The sequence below is a fragment of the Rhinichthys klamathensis genome, unplaced genomic scaffold (assembly GCF_029890125.1).
Source record: "Rhinichthys klamathensis goyatoka isolate OS25496 unplaced genomic scaffold, OSU_Roscu_1.1 h1tg000781l_1, whole genome shotgun sequence".
Classification (NCBI taxonomy): domain Eukaryota; kingdom Metazoa; phylum Chordata; class Actinopteri; order Cypriniformes; family Leuciscidae; genus Rhinichthys; species Rhinichthys klamathensis.
In genome coordinates, this window is record NW_026607178.1 from 775,339 (window position 1) to 791,615 (window position 16,277).

Here is a 16,277-nt window from a genome sequence, read left to right on the forward strand (position 1 = left end):
CAAAGTGGTATTTTACTGCCCCTTGCTGTCATTTCATCATACTACTTCCTAATATTGTTTTATAATTCATATTTAGAATTTCTAAAATCATTATTTCAACATTTACAATCACATTTTGTCCAAATTCATCTATTGGAGTATTATGGACTGCATTTATTTATTTTATTTATTACTATTTACAATTGTGTCACAGGAAGGCTGAAAACGAAAGTATAACGTTGGGCCACGCCCCCCAAGGACAAATTCACTCATAACTCGAAAACAGAAAGTCTCTGCACGCTCAAATTTTGATGGTAAGGTTCTCTCGGGGTTCTTGATCCAAATCTATCGTCGCGGGGCTCGGGAACGCCCCCAATCTTTAGATAATTTTTTCATTATCTCGTTCCCGAGATATAAGTGAAAACCAAATTTCCATTCATTTATTTCAACTGTATATAGTCTGTAATACCACTGTTATCCAATAGATGGAGCAGCAGCATTATACAAATGCTGAAGGAGTATTGTTCATTCTTAGTTAATGTTAACTAATGTAGTTAACATTAACTAAGAATGAACAATACTCCTTCAGCATTTGTTAATCTTTGTTAATGTTAATTTCAACATTTACAAATACTTTATTAAAATCTTGTTAACATTAGTTAATGCACTGTGAACTAACCTGAACCAAAGAGTATAGAAGAACAAGAGGCGAAACTCCGATGCTTTTCTGGTAACAGCCACTAGGTGGCGCGGCCGCCATTTTGGGGTGAAAATTCCAACTGGAGTTACTGGGCAACAGCACAGATAACAGTTTTTTAGGTAGTTTTTCTTGCATTTTTATGCAACTTTACACATTTACTACTATTATTAGTTACCAACTCCACTAGGCCTGAAATATATTTTGTACGTTTTAATCCCCTGGATCGTGCTACAAACATGATGATCTTAACATGATGCATTGGTGTGTCCGTTATCTGTGTTTTTTTGTTTACATAGGCTTGCTTTAACGGTCATTAATATAAAATAGTACTGCAAAAAAACCAGTTTACTGTAAAGCTATTCTATTGCTGTTATATTTATTGTCCAACATTTACATTTTAGTACAATTACATTTATTTGCTGAATTCATTTATTTCATTGAACTTATTTTTGTATGTAAGGTTATGTGTACCTCCTGGGAAACGGTCTAACGTTATAACTTTATGAACTTACATCACTTTATTCTTCTTACCTGTCAAACTTAATGTAGAGATTAATATAATTAATTAAATCCTTGAACTTCCCTGTCTCAAGTTATGTGGGGGAAAAGCCTAGTAGCAACTTCTTTTTAACGGATATAACGTTAACTGTTGTGAATTAAAATAATCACCTAATTATTTCAACCTAAAAATGACCTCTGCACTGGACTAAATATATGTATAATATATGACTGCCGAGTCGCTTTCACCCCAAAATGGCGGACGCGTAGGGCTGCTGCTGGGCGCTGGTGTTGCAATGGAACGTTCTATTGGCTTTCACTTCTTGTCAATATACGTTCTTTGCCTGAACTAACAATGAACAGCTGGATTTGTATTAACTAACGTTAACACTAGAAGTGCCAGAATTCCATAACTACTAGAACTGCCACAAGCGGTCATTTTGACCGTTAGATTGCAAACTCTATATCTTTAATGATAAATACCCAATTGAGAGATTAATGCATTTGTTGTATTAGGATATCTTTTAAAAACAAAACAACACCAAACTGTACATTTTAAAAAGTTTAATTATACATTTATAAATAATAATATCAGTAGCCCGTAATTATCGCATAGGGCCTATTCACAACAGAGCTATATTTCCATATCCCTTCAACATAACTCAGAACAAGATAATAACAACTAAAAGTATCTTATTTAGATATTCTTTTGACAGTGAGAGAGACAATGTCACGGTTTATGAATTCGCTGTCTCCTTTCTCGTCTTGTGGTGTGTGTGTGTGCGTGGTCGCTGATCAATGCAGCTTATCAGCACGTGCGCTCTGATCAAGGCGCCAGCTGCAACTGATCAGCGATTCGACCCTTTTCAGTGTTACTGTTCTCGCCTAGTCTTTGGGTGTTTCTCAAAACCAACAATGCAAAGAACGGACTTGTGTTCTTGGGGAGAACGCTCTTGCTAGTTGTTCTTGGAAGAATGAACTCACAAGCTAACGAGCACACAGAACGCTGCTGACAGTTTGAGACGATGTGTTCTTGCTGGTATTGCGCAATAATACCCCCGCACAGACACCGTCTGCAGTACCCAAACATAACGAGAATTATTGACGATAACAGCCAGGCTGCAATGGTCTCTTGGCTGTGGGGAAAAACGAGTCTGTGAGCAAACTGGCCGGTTGGCTCGATAGCTAACGTTACACCCGCAGGCGCTTATGGAGATTCTCACTTCCGAAAACGTTTGAGCACATTTTCGATTAGCCATACATTTTCGTAAAAATGCCAATATTTGAAATCTACACAGTTGATTTCTCGCATCAAATGTTCTCAGAAGTGAATTTAGTGATGAAATAGTGTACGTAATTGTAGAAAAACGAAATACTGTATTGACCTGCCTCTCCTTCCTCGAATGCCGAATTGAATGCTGGGATATTTCTGCCGTCAAGTCAACACAAGTTACCAACCGATGCATCCTTGGTAAAATGGGCGTGTCAAGAACACATCCGGGATTTTTAACTGTTCTTGCCAAAATGCAAACTTGTGTATTGGGACAGTACTTGGGCCACAAAAGATGACGTTTCACAAGAACACAAGGACACAAGTACAGAGAAGAACACAGATTGAGAAAGGCCCTTTGTCAGATCGTTGTGGATTTTTCCTGCGTGTTTGTTCCCTGCCTGTATACGTTTTCCGTGTGTCATCCCGTGTTCAGCACTCCTGGTTCAGCACTCACTCCAGCGTCCCTGTGCTGCCAAGGGCTTCATACCGGACATTTGCACACCTTAACTCTCCCAGCATCTGACCAGCTCTCAATAAACATATCTGTCATTTTGCAATTGAATCTTCTGATTATTTCCTAATAGACAAAGGTCAACCGCGAGAAATGTAACAAAAGAATACCGCGAAATTCAGTGCGGTCAATATGACCGTCTATGGCCGAAATAGGTAAATATGTTCATTTGTTTGTTTGCCTTATGTGTAATTTATATTAAAAACATTTTAAATGAAAATACAGACACTTTTAGGAAAAGTCAGGTACCAGCAGGATTTTTTTTTTTTTCAACAAAGTTATTGCAGATATAAAATTCAAAACGGTCAAAATGACCGTCGTGGCCATTCTAGTGTTAACAAAGATGAACAAAAACAGTAACAAATGTATTGCTCATGGTTAGTTCATGTTAATTAATACATTAACTAATGTTTAATAAATGAACCTTATTGTAAAGTGTTACCGACATTTTTAATCTTTTTTATCAGCTTTCAGCATTGGCTAACAAACAAACGCTTAAAGCAATTTTTTTATTAGTTTTAATATAGTTTTATATTATTACATCACAAAGAAATATGTGAAATGCATGCTTATACACCATTAAAAGAGATTTTCACAATAACATATCCCATGTGTGTGTGTGTGTGTGTGTGTGTAAGCATATGTCTACATATGAATGCAAAAGCACTTGTGAAAACACTTTATTAATAAGTACAGTGGCCAGCAGAGGGCAGTAGAAGACCACTTATTGGCTCACTTTCATTTTGACACACTTGATTTTCACCAGTAAATCACAGCACTAAAGCAAACCAGTTTTTCCATGTTAACTATTATAACACAATCATTTTTTGTCAGAGTTTATCACTTCATTTTTATTGGCCCTTCACATCAATGCAGCAATGTGGTAAATCATGGTAAATCACGATAGAAACATGGTAAATCATAGTAAAAAATACTATTACATGGTGGATCATGGCAAATCATGCTAGCAATGTGATGAATCATGGTAAATCATGCTACAATCCTGGTAAATCATTCTAGAATGTGGTATATCATGGTAAATCATCCTATAACATGGTAAATGATGGTAAACTGTGGTAAATCATGCTAGATTCATGGTAAATCATACTGGAACATGGTAGATCATGAAAAATCACACTAAATTTGGTATATCATGGTAAATCATGCTAAAACATGGTCTATTCCATCTATGATGTCAATGGTTAAATGCTTGCTACATAAAACTTAATGTCTTTTGATGCTTTTGTGCTTAACGGCCTTAAAGGCCTTAACTGCTTGAACACCGCTAAATGCTGCTAGCAGCTTTAATTAGGTGTTCAAGCACGAAGTGCTGAAAACCTATTGTATTTGTACTGATTTTTATTATTATTATTATTATTATTATTATTATTTTTCTTCCGCCGTAAAACGCATCGTGCAGCCCAAACCGTAAGTGCTAGAGACTTGAAACTTGGCCAGTAGGTAGTACAAAAATCGAGGAGAGGTTATCAAATTATGAGCCCGATTGGCCCATAGGTGGCGCTATAGCAACCAATTGCACAAAACTGCTCATAACTCCTAGACCGTAAGTCGTAGACTCAAGTGTCTTATATCACTGGAAAGCTGGTCACCTGACGAAAAAAACGTATATCTCCGATTTAATTTCCGCCAATATAGATTTTCCGCCATTTTGAATTTTGTCAAAAAACTACTTTTGCGAACTAGTCCCTGGTTTTTTGTCCGATCGGAACCAAACCAGTGCAGAAATGTTCTTTGGAGTCTGAATGTTAATAATTATTGAAAAAAAGTTTAAATTTCGATTTTCGGTCGCTAGGGGGCGCAAAATGAACATTGTGGGAGGAGCCTATTTTACTAAAATGGCTATAACTCGATAAGGAAATGAGATAGCTTCACCAAACTGGGTACACATGTGAATGAGTTCAATCTGAGGTCACAGTAAAAAAATCGCAACGATCGAACACTAGGTGGCGCTATAACATGAAAAAAACTTATAAAGGGCTGACCGTTAGTCCGATTGACCTGAAAATTGGTATGCAGTGTCTTGGTCCAAGGCCCCATGTATGTGTAAGAGGACATTGGCGTATCTCAAAAAACATGGCCGCCATTGACCAATGAAGTTGAGACGAGGTTAACGGAGGCCAATCGGAACGAAACTCGATGGGCATGTTCGACTCATGGCCCAAGAGGTCTGTAAGAGTTTTGAAAGAAATCGGCCACTAGTTGGCGCTAACGAGTTTTACGGCTCTGTAATCACGTGGTGTTGCACATATCGCCACAACATGCATATCATTGGATAGATCTCCTCATGCTGAACAACTTTGCCTCTAGAACCATTGCTGTCAATCAAACCGTTCATTAAATATTCATGAATATGTTAAAAACCTACTTTTGCGAACTAGTCCCTGGTTTTTCGCCCGATCGGAACCAGACCAGTCTAGGACAATTCTCTGGACTCTCTAGATCAATAATTATCGAAAAAAAGTTGAACTTTGCCATTTGGTTCATTATAACAGGATCATTTATAAAAAGGGGCGTGTCAAAACACACTCAAAAGCCTATAAATCATAAATAAAAACTCAGAACTTCACAAAAATTGGTGAGCATATGTGCCATAACATCATGAACACGCATGCAAAGTTTTATGGAGATCGGACAATAGGTGGCGCTATAACTGTTGAAAAGCTTTAAAACCATGTATTTCCTATGGTAAACTGCCTGTATTGGCTGTAAATGGTGTGTTCCATTTATGATCATACAATATTTATATCATAATGTTCAAAATCAGGGCAGTACAATTCTCTGGACTCTCTAGATAAATAATTATCAGAAAAGTTATAACTTCTTCATTTGGATGGCTATAATAGGGTCACTTCAATATGTAGCCTTGACCAAGAAAGCCTATATCTCTTCAATGAATGCTCAGATCTTCTTAAAAACAAGTCAGAACATGTTACTCTAAATAAGATAAGAAATGATGCATCTATAACAGTTTAAAAGGTTAAAGTTATAACATAATGGCATATTAAGCCAATAAGTTGTATTCTACTGCCCCCTGCTGTTTAAAATAGTCATTTTGTCATGCTACTAACTACTAATATTCTATTATTCTTATTTAGAGTTTATAAAATCACTATTTTAACATTTACACTCACATTTTGTCAAAATTCATCTATTGAAGCATTGTGTCACAGATAAATGTTAATCCTGAATGAGACACACAGTTCAGATCACTTTATCTACAACAGAATGTGTGTGTGTAGTCCCATGTTTTTGAATAAATCCTGAATAATCTGATTAATAGCTTGCAAAGACATATATTTTAATGGTCTATAAGCATTTCATATATTTTCATAATGACTTGTGTGTGTGTGTGTGTGTGTGTGTGTGTGTGTGTGTGTGTCTAGATATGAATGCAAAAAGACTTTATTAATAAGTAGAGTGGCCAGCAGAGGGCAGTAGAAGACCACTTATTGGCTCACTTTCATTTTAACAGCCTTGAGTTTCAACAAAATTATCCATGCTTACTATAAAATCCATTATATAACAATTACTATTATAACACAATCATATTTTGTCAGAGTGTAACACTTTATTTGTACTGACACATGCTAGATGCATGGTAAATCATACTAGAACGCAGTAAACAATGGTAAATCATGCTAGAACAGGGTAAATCATGTAAAGCATACCACAACATGGAATATCATGGTAAAACTATGGTAAATCATGCTAGATTCATGGTAAATCATACTAGAACATGGTAAATCATGGTAAAAGTATGGTAAAGCATGGTAAAACGATGGTAAATCATGCTAGAATCATGGTAAATGGTTTTCCATCTAATATGTCAGTGGTTACATGCTTGCTAAATGTCTTTAATGCTTATGTGCTAAAAGGGCTTAAATGCTTGAACACCGCTAAATGCTGCTAGCAGCTTTAATTATTATTATTATTATTATTTTTCTTCCGCCGTAAAACGCATCGTGCAGCCCAAACCGTAAGTGCTAGAGACTTGAAACTTGGCCAGTAGGTAGTACAAAAATCGAGGAGAGGTTATCAAATTATGAGCCCGATTGGCCCATAGGTGGCGCTATAGCAACCAATTGCACAAAACTGCTCATAACTCCTAGACCGTAAGTCGTAGACTCAAGTGTCTTATATCACTGGAAAGCTGGTCACCTGACGAAAAAAACGTATATCTCCGATTTAATTTCCGCCAATATAGATTTTCCGCCATTTTGAATTTTGTCAAAAAACTACTTTTGCGAACTAGTCCCTGGTTTTTTGTCCGATCGGAACCAAACCAGTGCAGAAATGTTCTTTGGAGTCTGAATGTTAATAATTATTGAAAAAAAGTTGAAATTTCGATTTTCGGTCGCTAGGGGGCGCAAAATGAACATTGTGGGAGGAGCCTATTTTACTAAAATGGCTATAACTCGATAAGGAAATGAGATAGCTTCACCAAACTTGGTACACATGTGAATGAGTTCAATCTGAGGTCACAGTAAAAAAATCGCAACGATCGAACACTAGGTGGCGCTATAACATGAAAAAAACATATAAAGGGCTGACCGTTAGTCCGATTGACCTGAAAATTGGTATGCAGTGTCTTGGTCCAAGGCCCCATGTATGTGTAAGAGGACATTGGCGTATCTCAAAAAACATGGCCGCCATCGACCAATGAAGTTGAGATGAGGTTAACGGAGGCCAATTGTAACGAAACTCGATGGGCATGTTCGACTCATGGCCCAAGAGGTCTGTAAGAGTTTTGAAAGAAATCGGCCACTAGTTGGCGCTAACGAGTTTTACGGCTCTGTAATCACGTGGTGTTGCACACATCCCCCCAAAATGCATATCATTTGATAGATCTCCTCATTGTGAACAACTTTGCCTCTAGAACCATTGCTGTCAATCAAATCGTTCATTAAATATTTACGAATATGTTAAAAACCTACTTTTGCGAACTAGTCCCTGGTTTTTCGCCCGATCAAAACCAAACCAGTCTAGGACAATTCTCTGGACTCTCTAGATCAATAATTATTGAAAAAAAGTTGAACTTTTCCCTTTGGTTTGCTATAACAGGGTCATTTAGAAAATGGGCGTGGCAAAATACACTCAAAAGCCTATAAATCCTAAATAAAAACTCAGAACTTCACAATAATTGGTGAGCATATGTGACATACCATCATTAACAAGGATGCAAAATTTTATGGAGATCGGACCATAGGTGGCGCTATAACTGTTAAAAAGCTTTAAAACCATATATTTCCTATGGTAAATTGCCTGTTTTGGCTGTAAATGGTCTTTTCCATCAATTATGTCAGTGGTTAAATGTATGCTAAATAAAACTTAAAGTCTTTTGATGCTTTTGTGCTTAACGGCCTTAAAGGCCTTAACTGCTTGAACACCGCTAAATGCTGCTAGCAGCTTTAATTATTATTATTATTATTATTATTATTCTGCCGTAAAACGCGTCGTGCAGACCAAACCGTAAGTGCTAGAGACTTCATATTTGGGATTAAGGTAGCACAGAAATCGAGGAGAGGTTGAGAGAGTATGAGCCCGATTGGCCCATAGGTGGCGCTATAGTATCAAAAACGCGAAAGTGATCATAACTCCTAGACCCTATGTCGTAGACTCAAGTGTCTTATATCATTGGAAAGCTGGACTCTTGACTTAAAAAACGTATATCTCCGATTTCATTTCCGGTATGCAAATTTTTCCGCCATTTTGAATTTTGTCAAAAAACTACTTTTGCGAACTAGTCCCTGGTTTTTCGCCCGATCGGAACCAAACCAGTGCAGAAATGTTCTCTGGAGTCTAAATATCAATAATTATTAAAAAAAAGTAGAATTTTCGATTTCCGGTTGCTAGGGGGCGCAAAATGAACGTTGTGGGAGGAGCCTATTTTACTAAAATGGCTATAACTCAAGAAGTAAATGAGATATCTTCACCAATCTTGGTCCACATATTTATGAGTTCAATCTGAGGTCACAGTAAAAAAACCGCGTCGATCTAACACTAGGTGGCGCTATAACATTAAAAAAACATAAAAGGGGGTGTGGCCACCTGACCGTTAGTCCGATTGACTTGAAAATTGGTATGCAGTGTCTTGGACCAAGGCCCCATGTATGTGTAAAAGGATATTGGCGTATCTCAAAAAACATGGCCGCCATCGGCCAATGAAGTTTGAGCACCTGTGAGACGAGGTTAACGGAGGCCAATCGGAACGAAACTCTATGGGCATGTTCGACTCATGGCCCAAGAGGTCTGTGAGAGTTTTGAAATAAATCGGCCACTAGTTGGCGCTAACGAGTTTTACGGCTCTGTAATCACGTGGTGTTGCACACATCCCCAAAATATGCATATCATTTGATAGATCTCCTCATGCTGAACAACTTTGCCTCTAGAACCATTGCTGTCAATCAAACCGTTCATTAAATATTCACAAATATGTTAAAAACCTACTTTTGCAAACTAGTCCCTGGTTTTTTGCCCGATTGGAATCAGATCAGTCTAGGACAATTCTCTGGACTCTCTAGATCAATAATTATTGAAAAAAAGTTTAACTTTTTTATTTTTCTTATGGTATTAAAGGGTTATTTAGAAAAGGGGCGTGACAAAATGCACCCAAAAGCCTATAAATCATAAATAAAAACTCAGAACTTCACAAAAATTGATGAGCATATGTGTCATACCATGGTGAAGAAGCATGCAACGTTTCATGGAGATCGGACAATAGGTGGCGCTATAACTGTTGAAAAGCTTTAAACCCATGTATTTCCTATGGTAAATTGCCTGTATTGGCTGTAAATGGTCTTTTCCATCTATGATCGTATAATTTTCATATCTTAATGTTTAAAACCAGTGCAGTACAATTATCTGGACTCTCTAGATCAATAATTATCAGAAAAGGTATAATTACTTCATTTGGATGGCTATAATAGAGTGTAAATCGGATGGCTATAACAGCTATAACAGCTTGGATGGCTATAACAGCCAATAAGTGGTATTTTACTGCCCCCTGCTGTCATTTCATCATACTACTCTCTAATATTTTTATATATAATTGATATTTAGACTTTATTAAATCATTATTTTAACATTTACAATCACATTTTGTCAAAATGCATCTATTGCTCTGTACTCTCTACAACAATAATTATAGGAAAATGTATAACTTCTTCATTTGGATGACTATAATAGGGTCACTTCAATATGTAACCTTGACCGAAAGCCAATATCTTTTCAATAAATGCTCATAGCTTCTTAAAAAAAGGTCAAGAACAGATATAACAGCTTGAAAAAAGGCTAACAGCCAATAAGTGGTATTTTACTGCCCCCTGCTGTTTAAAAAAAGTCATTTTGTCACACTACTCAACTATAATTAATATTTAGACTTTATAAATTCACTATTTTAACATTTACAATAACATTTAGTCAAAAATCGTCTATTGAAGTGACAATTGAGTCACATTGGCTCCTGAAGTTCCAAATGTCTCTATCTACATCAGAATGAGCATGTGTAGATTAAATGATATGAAAAACATGGCCTATTGTATAAGTTGGCTGTAATAGCACTGTTGTCCACTAGATGGAGCAGCAGCATTAGAAATTTTTTATCTTTTTTTGCTATCAACGTGGTAAATCATGGTAAATAACGCCAGAAACATGGTAAATCATAGTAAAAAAAGGTAAATCATGCTAGAATCCTGGTAAATTATTCTAGAATGTGCTATATCATGGTAAATCATCATACAACATGGTATATCAAGGTAAACTATGGAAAATCATGTTACATTCATGGTAAATCATACTGGAACATGGTAAATCATGAAAAATCACACTGAAATGTAGTATATCATGGTAAATCATGATTGCTACATAAAACTTAATGTCTTTTCATGCTTTTGTGCTTAACGGCCTGAAAGGCCTTAACTGCTTGAACACCGCTAAAATGCTGCTTGCAGCTTTAATTTCAAATAGCAATTACAATAGGTTTTCAGCACTTCGTGCTTGAACACCTAATAATAGGGGACCTTTTTGACAGTTATAGCGCCACCTATGGTCCGATCTCCATGAAACTCTGCATGCTTCTTCACCATGTTAGGACACATGTGCTCATCAATTTTTGTGAAGTTCTGAGTTTTTATTTATGATTTATAGGCTTTTGAGTGTATTTTGACACGCCCCCTTTTCTAAATGACCCTGTTACAGTGAACCAAAGGGCAAAGTTCAACTTTTTTTTGATAATTATTGATCTAGAGAGTCCAGAGAATTGTCCTAGACTGGTCTGGTTCCGATCAGGGAAAAAACCAGGGACTAGTTCGCAAAAGTAGGTTTTGGACAAAATTGGCCATAACAAATTTTTTTTTGCTCAAATCGAGAATCCGAGATATATATCTTGTCCGTCTTGAGCCAAGGAACACAGTGGTGCAAAAAGCTTGATTCCAAGTCAAACGGTCTAGGAGTTATGAGCAATTTAGTACTTTTGGTTGCTGTAGCGCCACCTATGGGCCAATCGGGGTCATACTCTGATAGGTTCTCCCCAAACTGAGGCCCTAGCACCTGGCCAGGTTTCAAGTCTCTAGGCCTTACGGTTTGGGCTGCACGATGCGTTTTAGGTTTTTTTTTTTTTTCAAATAGCAATTACAATAGGTTTTCAGCACTTCGTGCTTGAACACCTAATAATAGGGGACCTTTTTGACAGTTATAGCGCCACCTATGGTCCGATCTCCATGAAACTCTGCATGCTTCTTCACCATGTTAGGACACATGTGCTCATCAATTTTTGTGAAGTTCTGAGTTTTTATTTATGATTTATAGGCTTTTGAGTGTATTTTGACACGCCCCCTTTTCTAAATGACCCTGTTACAGTGAACCAAAGGGCAAAGTTCAACTTTTTTTTGATAATTATTGATCTAGAGAGTCCATAGAATTGTCCTAGACTGGTCTGGTTCCGATCAGGGAAAAAACCAGGGACTAGTTCGCAAAAGTAGGTTTTGGACAAAACTGGCCATAACAAATTTTTTTTTGCTCAAATCGAGAATCCGAGATATATATCTTGTCCGTCTTGAGCCAAGGAACACAGTGGTGCAAAAAGCTTGATTCCAAGTCAAACGGTCTAGGAGTTATGAGCAATTTAGTACTTTTGGTTGCTGTAGCGCCACCTATGGGCCAATCGGGGTCATACTCTGATAGGTTCTCCCCAAACTGAGGCCCTAGCACCTGGCCAGGTTTCAAGTCTCTAGGCCTTACGGTTTGGGCTGCACGATGCGTTTTAGGTTTTTTTTTTTTTTCAAATAGCAATTACAATAGGTTTTCAGCACTTCGTGCTTGAACACCTAATAATAGGGGACCTTTTTGACAGTTATAGCGCCACCTATGGTCCGATCTCCATGAAACTCTGCATGCTTCTTCACCATGTTAGGACACATGTGCTCATCAATTTTTGTGAAGTTCTGAGTTTTTATTTATGATTTATAGGCTTTTGAGTGTATTTTGACACGCCCCCTTTTCTAAATGACCCTGTTACAGTGAACCAAAGGGCAAAGTTCAACTTTTTTTTGATAATTATTGATCTAGAGAGTCCAGAGAATTGTCCTAGACTGGTCTGGTTCCGATCAGGGAAAAAACCAGGGACTAGTTCGCAAAAGTAGGTTTTGGACAAAATTGGCCATAACAAATTTTTTTTTGCTCAAATCGAGAATCCGAGATATATATCTTGTCCGTCTTGAGCCAAGGAACACAGTGGTGCAAAAAGCTTGATTCCAAGTCAAACGGTCTAGGAGTTATGAGCAATTTAGTACTTTTGGTTGCTGTAGCGCCACCTATGGGCCAATCGGGGTCATACTCTGATAGGTTCTCCCCAAACTGAGGCCCTAGCACCTGGCCAGGTTTCAAGTCTCTAGGCCTTACGGTTTGGGCTGCACGATGCGTTTTAGGTTTTTTTTTTTTTTCAAATAGCAATTACAATAGGTTTTCAGCACTTCGTGCTTGAACACCTAATAATAGGGGACCTTTTTGACAGTTATAGCGCCACCTATGGTCCGATCTCCATGAAACTCTGCATGCTTCTTCACCATGTTAGGACACATGTGCTCATCAATTTTTGTGAAGTTCTGAGTTTTTATTTATGATTTATAGGCTTTTGAGTGTATTTTGACACGCCCCCTTTTCTAAATGACCCTGTTACAGTGAACCAAAGGGCAAAGTTCAACTTTTTTTTGATAATTATTGATCTAGAGAGTCCAGAGAATTGTCCTAGACTGGTCTGGTTCCGATCAGGGAAAAAACCAGGGACTAGTTCGCAAAAGTAGGTTTTGGACAAAATTGGCCATAACAAATTTTTTTTTGCTCAAATCGAGAATCCGAGATATATATCTTGTCCGTCTTGAGCCAAGGAACACAGTGGTGCAAAAAGCTTGATTCCAAGTCAAACGGTCTAGGAGTTATGAGCAATTTAGTACTTTTGGTTGCTGTAGCGCCACCTATGGGCCAATCGGGGTCATACTCTGATAGGTTCTCCCCAAACTGAGGCCCTAGCACCTGGCCAGGTTTCAAGTCTCTAGGCCTTACGGTTTGGGCTGCACGATGCGTTTTAGGTTTTTTTTTTTTTTTCAAATAGCAATTACAATAGGTTTTCAGCACTTCGTGCTTGAACACCTAATAATAGGGGACCTTTTTGACAGTTATAGCGCCACCTATGGTCCGATCTCCATGAAACTCTGCATGCTTCTTCACCATGTTAGGACACATGTGCTCATCAATTTTTGTGAAGTTCTGAGTTTTTATTTATGATTTATAGGCTTTTGAGTGTATTTTGACACGCCCCCTTTTCTAAATGACCCTGTTACAGTGAACCAAAGGGCAAAGTTCAACTTTTTTTTGATAATTATTGATCTAGAGAGTCCATAGAATTGTCCTAGACTGGTCTGGTTCCGATCAGGGAAAAAACCAGGGACTAGTTCGCAAAAGTAGGTTTTGGACAAAACTGGCCATAACAAATTTTTTTTTGCTCAAATCGAGAATCCGAGATATATATCTTGTCCGTCTTGAGCCAAGGAACACAGTGGTGCAAAAAGCTTGATTCCAAGTCAAACGGTCTAGGAGTTATGAGCAATTTAGTACTTTTGGTTGCTGTAGCGCCACCTATGGGCCAATCGGGGTCATACTCTGATAGGTTCTCCCCAAACTGAGGCCCTAGCACCTGGCCAGGTTTCAAGTCTCTAGGCCTTACGGTTTGGGCTGCACGATGCGTTTTAGGTTTTTTTTTTTTTTCAAATAGCAATTACAATAGGTTTTCAGCACTTCGTGCTTGAACACCTAATAATAGGGGACCTTTTTGACAGTTATAGCGCCACCTATGGTCCGATCTCCATGAAACTCTGCATGCTTCTTCACCATGTTAGGACACATGTGCTCATCAATTTTTGTGAAGTTCTGAGTTTTTATTTATGATTTATAGGCTTTTGAGTGTATTTTGACACGCCCCCTTTTCTAAATGACCCTGTTACAGTGAACCAAAGGGCAAAGTTCAACTTTTTTTTGATAATTATTGATCTAGAGAGTCCATAGAATTGTCCTAGACTGGTCTGGTTCCGATCAGGGAAAAAACCAGGGACTAGTTCGCAAAAGTAGGTTTTGGACAAAACTGGCCATAACAAATTTTTTTTTGCTCAAATCGAGAATCCGAGATATATATCTTGTCCGTCTTGAGCCAAGGAACACAGTGGTGCAAAAAGCTTGATTCCAAGTCAAACGGTCTAGGAGTTATGAGCAATTTAGTACTTTTGGTTGCTGTAGCGCCACCTATGGGCCAATCGGGGTCATACTCTGATAGGTTCTCCCCAAACTGAGGCCCTAGCACCTGGCCAGGTTTCAAGTCTCTAGGCCTTACGGTTTGGGCTGCACGATGCGTTTTAGGTTTTTTTTTTTTTTCAAATAGCAATTACAATAGGTTTTCAGCACTTCGTGCTTGAACACCTAATAATAGGGGACCTTTTTGACAGTTATAGCGCCACCTATGGTCCGATCTCCATGAAACTCTGCATGCTTCTTCACCATGTTAGGACACATGTGCTCATCAATTTTTGTGAAGTTCTGAGTTTTTATTTATGATTTATAGGCTTTTGAGTGTATTTTGACACGCCCCCTTTTCTAAATGACCCTGTTACAGTGAACCAAAGGGCAAAGTTCAACTTTTTTTTGATAATTATTGATCTAGAGAGTTCATAGAATTGTCCTAGACTGGTCTGGTTCCGATCAGGGAAAAAACCAGGGACTAGTTCGCAAAAGTAGGTTTTGGACAAAACTGGCCATAACAAATTTTTTTTTGCTCAAATCGAGAATCCGAGATATATATCTTGTCCGTCTTGAGCCAAGGAACACAGTGGTGCAAAAAGCTTGATTCCAAGTCAAACGGTCTAGGAGTTATGAGCAATTTAGTACTTTTGGTTGCTGTAGCGCCACCTATGGGCCAATCGGGGTCATACTCTGATAGGTTCTCCCCAAACTGAGGCCCTAGCACCTGGCCAGGTTTCAAGTCTCTAGGCCTTACGGTTTGGGCTGCACGATGCGTTTTAGGTTTTTTTTTTTTTTCAAATAGCAATTACAATAGGTTTTCAGCACTTCGTGCTTGAACACCTAATAATAGGGGACCTTTTTGACAGTTATAGCGCCACCTATGGTCCGATCTCCATGAAACTCTGCATGCTTCTTCACCATGTTAGGACACATGTGCTCATCAATTTTTGTGAAGTTCTGAGTTTTTATTTATGATTTATAGGCTTTTGAGTGTATTTTGACACGCCCCCTTTTCTAAATGACCCTGTTACAGTGAACCAAAGGGCAAAGTTCAACTTTTTTTTGATAATTATTGATCTAGAGAGTCCATAGAATTGTCCTAGACTGGTCTGGTTCCGATCAGGGAAAAAACCAGGGACTAGTTCGCAAAAGTAGGTTTTGGACAAAACTGGCCATAACAAATTTTTTTTTGCTCAAATCGAGAATCCGAGATATATATCTTGTCCGTCTTGAGCCAAGGAACACAGTGGTGCAAAAAGCTTGATTCCAAGTCAAACGGTCTAGGAGTTATGAGCAATTTAGTACTTTTGGTTGCTGTAGCGCCACCTATGGGCCAATCGGGGTCATACTCTGATAGGTTCTCCCCAAACTGAGGCCCTAGCACCTGGCCAGGTTTCAAGTCTCTAGGCCTTACGGTTTGGGCTGCACGATGCGTTTTAGGTTTTTTTTTTTTTTCAAATAGCAATTACAATAGGTTTTCAGCACTTCGTGCTTGAACACCTAATAATAGG

At 38.1% G+C, this 16,277-nt stretch overlaps 1 protein-coding gene across 2 annotated transcripts in view; it reads left to right on the plus strand.

Annotated features, from left to right (window-relative positions):
* Window positions 1–16,277, plus strand: part of tyw1 (tRNA-yW synthesizing protein 1 homolog (S. cerevisiae)) — a 194,347-nt gene that overhangs the window by 89,848 nt on the left and 88,222 nt on the right. The gene's annotated exons all lie outside the window — the stretch shown is intronic.